At 38.5% G+C, this 15,438-nt stretch overlaps 1 protein-coding gene across 3 annotated transcripts in view; it reads left to right on the forward strand.

Annotated features, from left to right (window-relative positions):
- LOC124281157 (transmembrane protein 164-like) overlaps window positions 1-15,438 on the forward strand; it is a 67,646-nt gene that overhangs the window by 9,530 nt on the left and 42,678 nt on the right. Inside the window, exon 1 of one of the 3 annotated variants that reach the window (XM_046717190.1) lies at window positions 4,817-4,862. The exons of the other annotated variants lie outside the window; for them this stretch is intronic. The gene's annotated coding sequence lies outside the window, so the exon portion shown is untranslated. Of the gene's footprint in view, window positions 1-4,816; window positions 4,863-15,438 lie in introns of those variants that run through there. 3 annotated transcript variants of the gene reach the window in all.

Here is a 15,438-nt window from a genome sequence, read left to right on the forward strand (position 1 = left end):
ATTTCAGCGACGTTGTTTCAAAAGTGATCCTTCACAAGGTCTCGGTAATTTCCATATGCTTCGGGAAAACTAGAACCTTTTCTAGAATCGTTTCTTCTAGACAGAACTCAGTCATGTAATAGCCGATCAGTGGCATCTATCGCCCTCATTGACAATGAACAAACTAGACATTAGATACTTTGTGTGTCACATCAACACAAGTCCCCGGCAGAGGAGGGATATTTGTGACCCCACATTTGCTTGTATTAGTCAAGTTGGATCTAAGTCAATGTAACACGTGTTCTGATTGGATAGAAAGAAGGGAGATAATTCGTGTTGTGATTTTTTGCTCCTAGGTGATTTTACAAAAAACGGGAAATATGGCCGTATTAGAACAGAGGTTTGTAAGAAGATATGACAAGTAACCTCTGTGGGAAGAGAATGGGTCATTGTTTCCATGTGTTTATTTTAGATATTCTTTTGTCGGGGCAGTGGGGTTGCCCAGTGGTTAAAGCGTTCGCTCGTCACGGCAAGGACCCGGGTTCGATTTTCCACATGGGTACTATGTTTGAAGCCCATTTCTGGTGTCCCTTACCTTGATATTGCTGGAATTTGCTAAAAGCGGCGTAAAAACCCAACTCATTTTTGTCATGGCTTTTGTCAGACATTTCCTAATCAGGCATTTTGTAGTCTACTACGGACACTTACAACAGGTTCTGGGGCGGAAGGGTAGCCTAATGGTTAAAGCATTGGCTCGTACGCCGAAGACCCGGGTTCGAATCCCCAAATGGGCACAATGTGTGAAGCCCATTTCTGGTGTCCCCCGCCGTGATGTTGCTGGAATATTGCTAAAAGCAGCGTAAATCCAAACTCAGTCAGTCAGTACAACAGGTACTGAGGTAGGGTCAGGTATTTGGGGATTGGGTTGAAGGGTAGGGTATTAGAGGGTCAGGTACCAGGGTAGGGTCAGGTATTATTTGGTTGGGTACCAGGGTAGGGTCAGGTATTATTTGGTTGGGTACCAGGGTAGGGTCAGGTATTATTTGGTTGGGTACCAGGGTAGGGTCAGGTATTATTTGGTTGGGTACCAGGGTAGGGTCAGGTATTATTTGGTTGGGTACCAGGGTAGGGTCAGGTATTATTTGGTTGGGTACCAGGGTAGGATCAGGTATTATTTGGTTGGGTACCAGGGTAGGGTCAGGTATTATTTGGTTGGGTACCAGGGTAGGGTCAGGTATTATTTGGTTGGGTACCAGGGTAGGGTCAGGTATTATTTGGTTGGGTACCAGGGTAGGGTCAGGTATTATTTGGTTGGGTACCAGGGTAGGGTCAGGTATCATTTGGTTGGGTACCAGGGTAGGGTCAGGTATTATTTGGTTGGGTACCAGGGTAGGATCAGGTATTATTTGGTTGGGTACCAGGGTAGTGTCAGGTATTATTTGGTTGGGTACCAGGGTAGGGTCAGGTATTATTTGGTTGGGTACCAGGGTAGGGTCAGGTATTATTTGGTTGGGTACCAGGGTAGGGTCAGGTATTATTTGGTTGGGTACCAGGGGTTGGGGCACCTGGGTAAACTTAGAACTTGTGAAATACACTGTGTGTGTGCTATACCAGGAAATATGGAGTCATGATTATGTATTAATGAGTAATCGTTTGTGTATTGGACCTTTCAGGATTTATGAATGCACAGATAATGGACCTGACCTCGATTTCTCGAAACAAATTCAGTCTGAGCTTTGACTTCAGTTACAGTTTTTACTCAAATTTGAGCAAAAGCAGGAAAATACATTTCTCAGAATGAACTGAAATATTATTTAACTGAAACTTAGTACACAACCTGAGTTAGGTAGATAGGTTACATGAATTATTTTGTATTTTTGGTTTAAGAATTGCAACTGAATCACCTGTTTTAAATTGTCAAACTTGAAATTAGAGTAAAAACTTAAGTTTGTTTCAAGAAATCGGGGCCTGGTCTTTCACATTGTGGTTATATCTTTAACAGTGGTAAATTGAGATTATCATATAGGCATGTGTGACTCTATGAGTTAATGAAATGAATGTCAAATTCAGCATGTCTCATGTTCAATTGTAAGTTCATAATTAACTGTTATTTGTTCAGTCTTGAACTACTTTTAGAAGGATGCCCTCATTTTACTTCCTATTTTTCTTCTGCTGACTGAAGAGCTCAGTGTGTTGTGTTATAGGATGTATATCTATTATCATTAAAATTTCAAAAAACATAAAGGGGCGGTGGGGTAGCCTAGTGGTTAAAGCATTCGCTCATCACTCCGAAGGCCCGGGTTCGATTCCCCATATGGGTACAATGTGTGAAGCTCATTTCTGATGTCCCCCTTCGTGATATTGCTGGATTATTGCTAAAAGCATCATAAAAGCAAACTCACTCACTCACTCAAAAAACATAAAGCATAAGAGAACACCATTGTAATTCTTTTGGGAAGAAAGAGAGAAAAGCAGGTTGTGAAATAATATTTAAAGGCAGTAGTTTCATTATCATGCTGTAGCAGTAGACTTCCTGTGTTGTTGTTGGTCATATCCGATGTTCAGTGTATACGTAGAAATAAGCATAGCCGACAGTTAGTCCTTCCTTGTTTGCAATAGGAAGAAGGATGTAGCCCTGATATCAGGTAGAGCCATATTGTTATGTGAATATATAAGGCCAAAACCATACTTTTGTTTCAGGTAACATGGCGTCGAAATGTATGTGTTAGTATTTAAAATTATTTTTAACAAATATAACACTTAACAATAATTGCTTGTTTAAAGGTGATGTTAGTTGCAATGTATTGTTTGTATTCCATGTTTGTAAGTCAACATAGCTACATTGCTAATAGGGGGCGGTGGGGTAGCCTAAAGTGTTCGCTCATCAAGCTGAAGACCCGGGTTCGAGTCCCCACATGGGTACAATGCGTGAAGCCCATTTCTGGTGATCCCCGCCATGATATTGCTGGAATATTGCTGAAAGTTGCGTAAAACCATACTCACTCATTCACTACATTGCTATTAGCAACAACAACAACATTTTAAACAAAATATTGATACTAATTGCTTAGTGCTTTTACATTTGGATGTCTTAATTTCATTTGGGTCTCACGTGAAACATTAGGTTTGTGAACTGTCAGGTCACCAGAAACATAACTGTTTTGCCTTATGACATTTTGAAAGTGCCTAGTTGTCACAGTCTAGGGTTGTCACAGTCTAGGGTGAGTAACTAAAATTTTCAGAGAATTCGACTGGGTTTGTGAGAAGTAACATAAATGAAAGCATGTTACTATAGTTACCAGTCATGTATCATCTTTATCCTGAGAGAAAAGTTTTAAGCATCATCTATTCTATAGATTAAAGCTCTTTCTTAAATATTTATTATTTTGGTTTTAGTTGAGAATATGTAAATGTTAGGTCTTTGGTTTAGAACTGTTTGTGTATTGTGCTTGGTTTTGCTGGCCATGATGTTGAATATTGAGATACAGATTAGATTTAGGCCATTAATGAAAGTGGTGTTGAATCCTACACACTAATCCATTACAGGTAGGTTCAAGTGCTCATCAATATAGGGGCAGTGGGGTAGCCTAGATGTTAATACATTCGCTTGTCATGCCGAAGACTTGGGTTCGATTCCCCACATGGGTACAATGTGTGAAACCCATTTCTGGCGTCCTCCGCCATGATATTGCTGGAACATTGCTAAAGGCAGCAAAAAAGTAAACCCACACTCACTTATCAATATAGTTTTGAGATGGTGCCTATTAAAAATTATGGCTATTTTAGAAGATAATCTTTAGAAATAAGTAGACGAGTTTATATTTATTTTAAGGCTGTCTGTGATCTTGACAGAAGTGTTATAACTACCCATGGAATAGGAAGGATTCTTGGTACCTATATAGGCTATCTAAACAGTGTTAAGCTTACACGGTTTGTGTGGCTTGTTTGCCTTGAAACCTACACCATGAACCATGAAGCAGAGCAGTATATAGGAGTTTTTATAGATGGATTTTGATGAACGTGTATGTATGAAACATATGGTTGTAAGTTCTGTTGAAGGATGTAGAGGAATTTACTTTTGGTTACTTTTTAATGAAAAAGGGGCAATGGGGCAGCCTAATGGTTAAAGCGTCATCTCGTCCCATTTCTGGGGTCCCCTGTCGTGAGTATTGCTAAAAACGGAGTAAACCTACTCTCTCTCTTTCTCTCATTTGCTCTTTCTTTCTCTTTTATCTCTTTCTCTTTCTGTTGATCCTTGGATTGTCTGGTCCAGATCCGATTATTTATTGCTGAGTGCGGTGTATAACTAAACTCACTCTTTCTCTCTCTCTTTCTCTCTTTCTCTCTCACACACTTTCTCTCTCTCTCTCTCTCTCACACACTTTCTCTTTCTCTCACTCTTTCTCTCTCTCACACACTTTCTCTCTCTCACACACTTTCTCTCTCTTTCTCTCTCACTCTCTCTCTCACTCTCTCTCTCTCTTTCTCTCTCTTTCTCTCTCTTTCTCTCTCTCTCTCTCTCTCTCTCTCTCTCTCTCTCTCCTCTCTCTCCCACATTTAGTTTTATAAGTCTGTATTAGAATCTGCTAGTTACCTGCGAATAAGCACTAATGTCATTTTACACAAAGCGATCTTAGCGCTATGATAATTATAAATCTGTCTTGAGAACATCGGTGTTATGATCATCGTAGTGCTAAGATCACTCTGCGCAAGTGGGCCCCGGATCCTTTAATCACTGATGCCTGCAATGTAAGGTCAAGTAAGTGGTCTCAATGACAATCAGGGGAGGCTGTGAGTTGTAACTCATGTCTTTAAGCAATACCTCTGTAAACATGAGTGTATAAAGCTGTGTTGAGGGTGGCCTAGATTTCAAAACAGAGCAGGTATGTGTGCACTGGAAAGCCCGTGTTGGTGGTCAGCGACATGTATACAAAATGACTAGAGCATGGCTCAACTGTTTTACTGTCACCTTTCAACTTTTTGTGCATAGCAAGCAGGGACAGGGTCCCGTATCACAAAGCTACCGTAGCTCTACGACTGTCGTAACTCCTTAGCTGTAACATAGACTTACGACAGTTGTAGTGATACGATAGCTTTGTGAAACGCGGCCCTTGTTTGTAAGTCCACCCTTTGCAGCATGCTGTAGAATGTTAGTCTGACATTTGGTGTCACACATTTGTGTTATTTTCATCAGAGCTTGAGAAAAAATGAATCTGACTGGATTGTGACACTGTTTGGTTGACACTGTATATTTGACACTGTTCATGTCATGTGAAAGATCACATGCAACAAGTGCTGGCTGATCATATCCCGGATCTGTCAAGTGTTGTACAGACTGATGAAAGTAGATCTGTTTCGTTGACCCTCACCTTCAAATCTTTGTAAGTATGCATGAAGGATCTCTTCTGACAAGACTTCATATGATTGACAAGTTCATCTGTCGGGAATGATTCTGACAGATTCTGCTTTCTAAAAGTGTACAGTGCATGATTTAGAAGAGACTTTGATTAACCTAAACATCCAATCCAATTTTTCCCCCAACGACTTCATCTCATTGGTCATTTTAAATGTTAGGGACAACATAAAGGGGGGAAATGTGGCGCCGGCAGCTGTATTTCTCCTTTCTTCCCTCCTGCTAAGACATTTAAAATAAAAGTGCACATCATCCTATGTTGCTTGTAGCTAGATCCTGCTTACACTGTTATAGAACTTACAAGGGGAGGTTGGGGAGCCAAGTGGGTGATTGTTCTGTTATCAAGCTGAGAATGCAGGTTCAATTCCAAACATGGACACAATGTGTGAAGCTCATTTCTGGTGTCCCCTGCAGTGTTATTTCTCTAATGCTGCTAAAGTAATGTTGACTGTGGCTTAAAAAAGTGGCATCTGAGATCAGTTTTAATCTTTTATGTCAGTATGTGACCGAAAACTTGTAAAGTAATAACTGCATCTCGCCACTGTTAGGAAAACCTCCAGGACCTTTAAATTGAAGATTTGGTTCTAACTCTGCTATTATTGATCAACTAAATAGACTGATAATCGGAAATATCGTTGGAAGAAAAACTTTTGTAATAGAAAAATTATTTGTAATAGAATAAACTTTTGCAATAGAATAAACTTTTGCAATAGAATAAAGATTTAATTTACTCACACAATACACAAAGTTAGGTCTTTGTTTATGGGCTGCTTCTAAATTATGTTCAGGGAGCTAAATCATGTCGCCACTCACCAGTGATGTGAAATATATTTAATTATTTCAGACATTTTTTTCATTTGTGCTCAAGGTTACAATGATCTACATCAATAGCCATCCCTATTAAAAAACAGTAACATCAGTATGCGTAAGCAAAATATTTGGAAATCTAAATCCTTGAAATATATAAGAAGGCGTTTCCTATTCTCGCGGTACTTACGGATATCGGCTGAAAAAATAACATAATCAATTCTTATCGTATGAATGCTTGTTGTTTTTAAATGAAGGGCCTTCTCCTCTATCATCTACATATATCAGCTGCCAGATCCATCAGGTGAGTTACCACTCGTGAGCCCGGTGATAAACAATGCCATCCGCCATTGACGAAATGAGGCTTCTCCTATTCTCGCGGTATTACGAGGAATTAACGTTATTGGGTGTATGTAAGAGTCATCCTGCCGGAAAGGGCGGGAAAAAAGTAATGATATGTCCAAGTTGGTATAAACTCCCCAATATTCGTGACACTGCAAGATTTTGATTATTCACCGACTTGGTCCACTTCCTAGTTACCAGTCGGTGATGTAAACAACCGCTAAGTGTCACGCATCGGCGATTTCGGCAGAAAACGTATTTACCGCGAGAATAGGAAACCCGCGAGAATAGGAGACGGACCTATATAGACAAAATATCTTAGAAATGGAAGAGAATAATGGCAATGGTTACTGCGTGTAGCGAAACTAAGTCAATGTATGGAGGGGGACACTAATTCGTCTTTGTCTAACCACTTGACAGTCTTCTCACGTGACAGACGTGACAGTAGACTCCCATCACAGACATGATAACCGGAAACTATAAAAAACTATGAACCCAACTCCTGCTTAGGTCATATCGGGTTAGGGTGTCTGTAAATAGTAAATCCATGGTCTCAATTAAACACTTGGCTTAAAAAAATTGCCAGTGCTTGAATAAAATACAGGACATAAAAACGTTTGGGTTATAGAGTGTCTGGTGTTTGCAAATCTTGTTGGGCTTCAATTAATTGCTGGCCTCAATTATACACCGGGTTTCATAACACACACTGTATTATTTTTTACCTTTGCACAGGGATTGAATATATACCTCATATACTGAGTTTTGGCATTAGGTCTGCAAATGTTTATAGTCGAAATTTCAAGTTTGAATTCCAATTTTCCTAATCTCCTTAATATAATCAAAATTTGAACAATATTTCAATTTTGTGCAACTTTCCTTGCGCGGGGCATTAGTTTGCAATCCTAGATAATCTGGTTGGTTTGTTGCTTAACACCACACTCGGCAATATTCCGACTATAATGGCGGCGGTTTCTAAATTATCGAGTTTGGACAGACATTCCAGTGGTCAACAGCATGAGCATCGATCTACGCAATTGGGATATGACAGGTGACAAGCAAGTCACTGAAGATCAATTCAATAGAGAATACTTCAAGAGGTCTCATTACATACGAATTATATGACACGAGTGTCCTCGCTTTCGCTCGGTCAGATACCATAGGAAGGTAATGAGTTTTGTATAATTCGTATGTAATGTGACCGAGTTTGGTATTTTATTTATGACCAACGTCTTACATTCATTAAATTGACAAAATAGCATATTTTTGTTATTGTTATGGTTTCGAACCAAAACTGGTTTCGTAAAGAGGTTTCGGAAGATTTTTTTGCATGAAGTCACACTGTATTTGACGTCACTACGCCATTCTCATCTGTCCCCTTGGTAACCGACATCACAATGCATGTCAGTTGTCATCGCCTCGTACAGCCTCCTACAGTAAACTACTCTGTAGCACCCCTTTTCTTGGTTTGCAATTGCTTCACTCGGCTAACATCATTGGTGGAAACTTTGCGTTTATGTTTTTTGACGGGTATAATGTCTCAGTTAGACTCACAATTAAACAGCGTTACGACAATGTTCGCAATGTTTACATTCCCACAATGCATATAAGTTGTAGAACAAATCAATTCATGTGTTTGTTATGAATGAACAAGTAGTTCCGCCAGAACGTGACCTAACTGAGAGGCCATCGGTTATCCCATCAAATCTTTAGGATCTCAGGTCAAGTCAGGCGGTGGGGTTGCCTAGTGGCTAAAGCGTTGGCTTGTCACGCCGAAGACCCGGGTTCGAATCCCCACATGGGTACAATGTGTGAAGCCCATTTCTGGTGTCCCCTGCCGTGAAGTTGCTGGAATATTGCTAAAAGCGACATAAAGCCAAACTCAGTCAGTCAGTCAGGTCAAGTCATTACGACACTGGTCAACGCGATACGACACTCGTGTGATGTACGATATTAGTATGCAACTACCCATACGTTGACCACGTGGGTAATAAAACCCAAATCTTCACAGGTCCCTAGATATTTGCTGTGCACAACCCTTTTTTCCCACTAAACAAAAGGATTTTAGAGAACTTTTAAACTGCTAATGATGGGTCTGAGCACCTCATTAGTGTGGTACTGAAACTTTATGCCATATGCATCAAGTAAAACACCAGTGTAAGGATTGTCTGAAAAATATTTGCCTGTGCATTTAATAGGGGAAATACAGTAGGCACCTCTCATGTGACATGTATTTTTTCTAACAACATGTTTGATGACAGCAAAAATAATTCTAAAATATGGGATTTCCACATAACAATTTTTAAGCATACATAGAATCTTTTTTTCGTCTTTGTATTATGCAGTGTCCTAAACTGTTTGAAGATGGTCATTGTCTGAATGCCCATTTAATTCCAATACAAATTTCTAATGTAATTAGTCTTGGATGGGACTATACCCATAACAGGTTCTAGAATCTGTACTTTACTGAGAGGGGCGGTGGGGGAGCCTAGTGTTAAAGCGTTGTGTCGTCACGCCGAAGACCCGGGTTCGATTCCTCAGATGGGTACAATGTGTGAAGCCCATTTCTGGTGTCCTCCACCGTGATATTGCTGGAATATTGCTCAAAACTAAACTCACTCACTTTACTGAGAAAGTGTAATCCCAAATATAACGTGTTACATACATACATACATACAGACACATTTGTATAGTGCAGACAGACAGACAGACAGACATCAGACAGCTCAGCTCAGCTGCTCAAAGGCGCTTTGTTTTTCCCTTGTTCACTGGATGTCAATCTCAACGCACATCAGTATTGTCAATCTCAACTCCCTGGGGAGCATACAACTCTTGCAGCCACTAGGCGCTTACCGAAAGTTATTGTGGCATTCCCATCCTTACGAGGTACCCATTCACAGCTGAGTGGACTGGGACACATAGTCACAGTACTTTGTCCAAGTTTAACTGCATGTTGCTGTTCCCGCTACTAGGTGTTGGCACGTATTCATGTGGCCACCATCTGGTCATATACCAATGGATTCGTGGGTTCTTTAAGTGCACAGGGTTGTGTACTGTACACTAGGGGTTGTGACAACACAAAAAGAGTCTGCACACAAAGTTGACTCCAAGGTTTTTACACCCGGTCACAGGTGGGCTCGATCCCATCACCTCAACCTCGCTGGATCACTAGCCTGGCGCTTTAGCCAGTTCGCCCTCCGCGCGCCCCATAAGTTACATTAGACTCATCTGCACCCTGAGCTACTTCCCTGTCGACGACATACATCTCAACAATAGGAAAACATCAGTGTATTCCCAGGTTATCTTATATTTATTATCTTGGGTCACCATTTGGTTTGCCTGTTATCATGGTAATGGTGTCTTTAATCTGTAATGTGTAGAATTTACCACTGAATCACAACAATAGGTTGAAGCTAATGTCTGTAGCTATCTTAAGTCTGTGATGTAGATAAGCACAGAATCATAAGCACTGCTTATGGCTGTAGTTGCCTTAAGTTGTTACATAGGTTGATATGAGACAATGAACTGATAGCAGTGTTGCAATCATTGTAAGCCTTCTATCGAGATTTTGTGTCTTGAAGAGATTGTGTCTTGGGTTGGAAATGTAAGTATCTGTGTGTATGACAAAATATCACGATATAATAGATAATAATATGGTTAGCAGAGGTATAGGTAAGCTGCGTATCTGGCGTAAATTACGCAAATTATGTGAAAACTCAATTCCTATTAAGTCTATTCATACAAGCACACCTGAATTTTTGTAAATACTCAATAAATTTGATCTTACATGTGTACACACAAAAATGTCAAATCTTAGTTTGCGTACCGGGAGGACAGATAAAATATCTGATAGAGGTGCTATTTCAACACATGAACTTGGCAGCTTGCAGTCTTTCTTATCGTTTCTCATATTACAGATGAAATATAAATAACTAACACATAAACAAACATTTAAATTTATTATATTCGACATAGTGAAATATGCAACAAACAAAAACTTTCAGAATAATTTTGCCTCAAGAATATTTTTTGTGAGGATTTTATGAAATTCTTAGCTTAATCACAATGTAAAAATATTCCCCCTAAATAGTCATGTTCCCTAACTTATTTTTGTGTCAAACTAAATGTTTACAATTTTGTACTGATGTACAAACTAATACAGACTGATAAAGATGTTTTTTGAAAAATATACAGATCAAATATATTAGAAGTGTTTTTGTGCCACATATGTGAAAATATATATGCTATGGTAAACCGTGATATCCTTCATCGTGAAATAATTGTTAGGGACCTTTTTTTGAAGGAGCATATAGAATCTGGACTAGTAGGGGCAGTGGGGTAGCCTCGTGGGTAAAGCATTAGCTCATCAGGCCTTAGACCTGGTTTCAATTCCTCTCATGGGTACTATGTGTGAAGGGGGCGGTGGGGTAGTCTAGTGGTTAAAGTGTTGGCTCGTCATGCCGAAGACCCGGGTTCGAAACCCCACATGGGTACAATGTGTGAAGCCCATTTCTGGTGTCCCCCACCGCGATATTGCTGGAATATTGCTAAAAGCGGCATAAAACCAAACTCAGTCAGACTATGTGTGAAGCCCATTTCTGGTGTCCCCCACCATGATATTGCTGGAATATGTGTAAAAGCAGGGTAAAATTGAATTCAGTCACTAAATTATGTACTGATGTGGTCTGGTAAAGATGTTTGTATTGAAAATAAACCCATCAAATATATTAGAGATGTTTTTGTGTCAAATATACGAAAACATATACTGTAAACTTTGATAGCCTTCATTGTGAAATAATTCCTGGGGACAAGTCCCATAATCGTGGCGCTACAACTGTCATGCCTCCATCTTGTTTCTCCATCTTCTACTCCAACTACTGATTGTCGTACATGGATTGCTGGGTAGTTCAGGCCTTGTGACAGGTGGGCAGTCAGCCTTCAACATGCTGGAACATAAAACCAGAACAAAAGATTCTGATATGAATGCTGCATATTCCCTGCTAAGCTGTGGCTTACTGTCCGAGTATTGATGTTGGGATGTCAATATTCTCAAGCTGCTTCGCTCTAGGGAAGCTGGGAGATCTAGGATTGATTCGGTGTTGTGACAAATCCCTCAGATGTGATCAAGTTTAAATAGGATTAGGTATGTCTCGCTTCTTATTATGGTCAGTTAACTTTTACATGTTTAAATGGCATTTTTTAGTCCTGTTTTTAGTCGTGCTTAAACTACAGTTGCCTTTCATAGTTTTGCAGAGATGCCAACCCATACGATTTTTTTAATATTCTTTATGAAAAAACAACACAAAATACGCAACTACGATAGCAGTAAAAAGATCCGAATTTTAAAAAAAAATACATTAAATTAAATTATCAAATAGCACAGGTACCATACACAATAAATTTCAACATTTTATTCAGTATCAAGCTATATGTGGATACTTACTACTGACTTAGGTGAGTGCAATGTTAATAACTAGTTTTCATGCATTTTTTATTAAATATGAAAGTTAATGCTTCTTTTTGACCCAAAATACTTATTTTTGCATCAGTTTTTTGGCCAAAATACTCATTGGGCTAAGTTAGGGTTGGCTTTTCTGCCTTAATCTGTTAGAAGAATAGTTAAATACATGTCAACACTGTCTTCATTATGTTTAAGTTTACTTCTTGACAGATGATGATTTGGTTTAAGTATTCACATTTGTATCTTAATGAATGGTGGGTCAATGTACAACTCTTATTGTGTCACAGTGACCTAGTGAAGTCATTTCCCAAATGAATGTATAGTTTATATGAAATAAAGACAAGTTGAAGTAGTTTCAGTCTTTTTTAATAACTGACAAGAAACTTGAAACCCAGATTGAGTAAACAGTTAAAATTGTTTTATTCACAATTTAAAACTCTGAGTTGCATGCCATGTTTGCCGCCATGTTTGTTTAAGTGATAACAGGGGGCGGATAACTCTAAATCAAAGTGAACAAATCCTGTACCTCCTGTATTTTGCACTGCGCATTCATTGATAGTTTTTCGTTTCTACCATCGATTAATTGCTATCGGAGACTCAATAATTGCAATCCATCGATAGTTTGATGCATTGTTACAGCACTAATGTTTTTTACCTTTTTTTTAAACCAAGACCGCGCAGTTGCTCAAATGCTAATAATTACATGATACACCCAATACCCAGTGTTACTGTCAGTCATATGTCGCCAAATTAATTGGCATTTGTACTTTTATTACTTTAAACAGCCGCAACGAACACAAGTTCATCATTATCTTTACCTTTTGAAACTGCTCTGTTTTTGACAATCAAACTAAATTGTAATAAGCATTTCAAATTTACTACTTAAAACAGCCACAACAAGTTTGTCTCACTTTTTCCTTTGGAACCTGCACTGAAATATTTTTAATGTGAATACATAGAAGATGCCTGTTGCCATATATATTGTGTTGTAATGTATACATTGTGATATGAACTTGCTCTATTGTTTCTCTTCAAGTAGACGGTATTGCCTGATGGATGGATTTCAACTTCTTTTTTCACAGGAGTATGTCATTTCGAAACTCTGGAGGGATGAAATAGCCATGAGGTCAAAGTGTTCTCTTGTCAAGACAAAACCCTGAGTTCTATTCCCCACATGCAGGGGTACAGATAGGTTGCGTATCTGTGTAAATTACGCAAATATTTGTTTGAAAACTCGATGCCTATCGTGTACAAGTATGTTTGAAGTTTTGTAAATACTCAATAAATTTTACATTACATGCGTAATAACAAAATAGATAAAATAACTGAGGTATATTGAGAGGTTCAGATTACCTATTTCAGCACCTGAACTTGGCAACTTGCAGTATTTCTTATTGTTTCTCATGTAACATATCAAATATAAATAACAAATACGTAACCCAATATTTAAAATTTGTTAGATTTTTTACAATTAATGCAAATTAGCAAAATACCCAAATGAGTTTGAGTGAGGCGGTTACAATGTATTTAGTTACTCAAGGGAAAATTAGGATTCCCAACTCAATGAACACAAGCGAGTACATTACTCAATGATCCAAAAAGTTATCTGTAGCTCTGCCAACATGGTACCAGTGTAAAGGCCATTTCTGGTGTTCACGGTTGTGGAAATTGCTGGAGTATTGCATAAAGTGGTGTGAAACCCAGCTCACTCGCTCTTAAAACTTGGAGTGAGTTTAGTTTTTATGCCGCACTCAGCAATATTCCAGCTATATAGCGGCGGTCTTTAAATAATCAAATCTGGACCAGACAATCCAGTGATTAACAGCATGAAAATCGATCTACGAAATTGGAATACAATAGCATGTGTCAACCAAGTCAGAGAGTCTGACCATTCGTAATCACCTCTTACGACAAGCATGGGTTACTGAAGATCAATTCTAACCCAGATCTTAATGGGTTTCACACATGAGGACAGCTTAGAGATTTATTTTTGTCTCCCTAGCAATGTGCTGGTCTGATCAATATTACTGACAATCCATGACACGACATTGTACTTCAATACAATGCTGTTTGTATACCAATCATTTCTCAATGCTATATTGGGATACATACAATATGTGGTACTTTGTAAAAATTATGTTTGAAACAGGACAGTCTCAGAGTTGCTATAATTGTGACAGAATGTTAGCCCTGACAAAAATGTCACTAAAATTGTCATTGTTTTAGCAATATTAGAAAGAAATTGAGAAAGGTTGAATAGAAATTGTTTGTGTCAGTCTCTATTTTTATCTCTAACAAGTATTTCTCTTGCATTTCACTTCATTAATGTCATTTTTTCTCAGTATCCTGAATTAAAACATATATGCAGATATTGATTTCTTCCAACCCTGTACTGAACATAATTAACAGAGTCCTTCAGATCAATTAAGTTCAGTGTATGAATTAATTTTGAAAAGTCACTGGTCAGGAGGGCTAGTTAGTAAAACTGTTGTTAGCCCACATCATACTTCACTGGCCCTGCAAAATGTCAATATGTCAGAATTGGTGTAGAGTTTGGTAATTGAAGATGTTAAACGTTACATTTGTGTTGTAATGGCACCTAACTCTTTTACACAACACCATTAACATCTTTATATAGCGATCTTCCTGTGACAAGCGATGATAAATATTAATGTTGGGAATTGGTTAAAATTTCATAATTGATGATTGGTTCATCACAACCGATCAATCATCGAATATAATTGGTTAGCATCATTCATCAAATTGTCCTGGTTATGTTTGTTAATGCACATAAAATATAAACAAAACATGTAGTTCTTTGGGTTTTTTTGCACAAAATGCATTAGTATAGTTATTGAATTAGAGAAACACCTAGTCTCTGAAATGCACACATTTTTCAGAAAATACAGTTCCTGAATCAAATTAATAAAAAGTTAAAAAAGTTAAAAGTTAAAGTGATTATTTTTGCCATGTCAGACTAAATGCTGACAAATCTTGAACAATCTGGATTCTTGATTAAATCAAATGAATCAATCACTTGTTGTTTAGTATTCTAATAGAAAGTAAAGACACTCCATCAGAAGTGTTTCATGCAACACGAACTCTCATTGAACATATCAAACTTTATCAAAGCTTTACATGTTTCAATAAGTTAGTGACCCGTGAAGATCCGGGGTAGAATAGGTCTTCAGCAACCCATGTGCTTGCCATAAAAGGCGACTATGCTTGTCGTAAGAGGCGACTAACGGGATCGGGTGGTCAGTTTCGCTGACTTGGTTGACACATGTCATCTGTTCCCAATTACGCAGATCGATGCTCATGCTGTTGATCACTGGATTGTCTGGTCCAGACTCGATTATTTACAGACCGCCGCCATATAGCTGGAATATTTCTTAGTGCGGCGTAAAACTAAACTCACTCACTCAATCAATAAGTTAGT

The sequence above is a fragment of the Haliotis rubra genome, unplaced genomic scaffold (assembly GCF_003918875.1).
Source record: "Haliotis rubra isolate DU_JTF1 unplaced genomic scaffold, ASM391887v1 Scf28, whole genome shotgun sequence".
Taxonomy (NCBI): Eukaryota; Metazoa; Mollusca; class Gastropoda; order Lepetellida; family Haliotidae; genus Haliotis; species Haliotis rubra.